At 29.6% G+C, this 1,300-nt stretch overlaps 1 protein-coding gene across 1 annotated transcript in view; it reads right to left on the bottom strand.

Annotated features, from left to right (window-relative positions):
* Nucleotides 1-880, bottom strand: part of LOC117174160 — a 97,837-nt gene extending 96,957 nt beyond the window's left edge. The window contains exons 1-2 of the mRNA XM_033362982.1: nucleotides 783-880; nucleotides 534-618 (exon numbers count right to left, since the gene is read on the bottom strand). The gene's annotated coding sequence lies outside the window, so the exon portion shown is untranslated. The remainder of the gene's footprint in view (nucleotides 1-533; nucleotides 619-782) is intronic.
* Nucleotides 881-1,300: the final 420 nt, after the last annotated feature.

Below are 1,300 nucleotides of genomic sequence, written 5' to 3'. Positions count from 1 at the left end.
TTTGTATATTCTACAGTGTATATTTTTTATTATATACTGTACCTTGTATATTGTACATTCTATTTTTTATATTTAATATCGTAAAACGTATAATGTAAAATTAACAAAAAAGTGTATATAGTATATTGTAAACTGCAAATTGTAAATTGTATATTGTTAATGGTAAAATTTTATATTTAGCTTGTTTATTGTGTATAATGTACACACGTATATACTTATTTTTATAATTTTACAATATATGTTTTATGATTTGAAATATAAGAAATATAATATACAGTATATAGAGAATAGACAATATAAAACACGCAATTAAGTATTGATAATTTACAGTTCACAATTATCATCTTATTGTGAATAGAAATTTGTAAAATGTAGTAATAGACTCTGTATTTTAATATTGAGTTGGAAATAGTAAATAGTGCATTTTAAATTGTTAATCGCAAATTGCAGATTCCAAATTGCAAAATATAAACTGTATACTGTACGCTTACAAATTTAATACTAAATCCTAAATTAAAAATTGTAAATCTCACCCTTCATGCAAAATAAAATATCTCCTTTGTATCCCAGTAGATATAATTGTCATTCGGCAAAATCCATTAAACACTGACCACTGAACTGCGATAAAAACTTTGGATTAGAAAATATTTAAAATACAATAATAATAAGATGGTAAATATCCATTTATCTATTAATAATCATTTGTTGACTTATTATTGTAACTCTTTCATATTGCATTCTACATTACCAAGGCGACTAGTAATTAAAAAGAAACTAATTACAATTCTTATCGTTACATTTGTCACCAAATTTCCCGAAATCGATTCAAATATTTTCTTTCATCGCGTCGAATAAGCGACTCGACTCTGCGGTCGAGATCGTGAGACTAACCGGACTAACCTTACAAACCACTCTGGTGTAGACGCGAGCCCACTGAGTCCCATTCTCCCCACTTTGTAGAACTAATATGTAAACTGTATCGGTCTCGCAGAGCCCGACAGAATCTATCTCCACTGCCTTTTCTCCCTTTCAAATCTTCACTTCGAAGACTTCCGTTTTTCCATGCCTTTTCATCGTTTCCGGTTTCTACAATGCAGCCACTTCACTAATTGTAATATAATTCTAATGATCTGGGACGAATTCATATATGAAAAAATAGACAAATTAGGCACCACGCGCCTACCAAAAGCGTTTCGTAACCTATTAGGACTTTAATTATGTCATTTAAGGACATGTGATACTTATAGAAAATTGTCGATTTTACCAGTGTTAGGTTCCCTTGGCTTTTTCCCTACAATAA

This window comes from Belonocnema kinseyi, chromosome 1, assembly GCF_010883055.1.
Source record: "Belonocnema kinseyi isolate 2016_QV_RU_SX_M_011 chromosome 1, B_treatae_v1, whole genome shotgun sequence".
NCBI lineage: Eukaryota > Metazoa > Arthropoda > Insecta > Hymenoptera > Cynipidae > Belonocnema > Belonocnema kinseyi.
The sequence above is the reverse complement of the archived record's forward strand: the minus strand, read 5'-3'. Positions and strand labels throughout refer to the sequence as shown.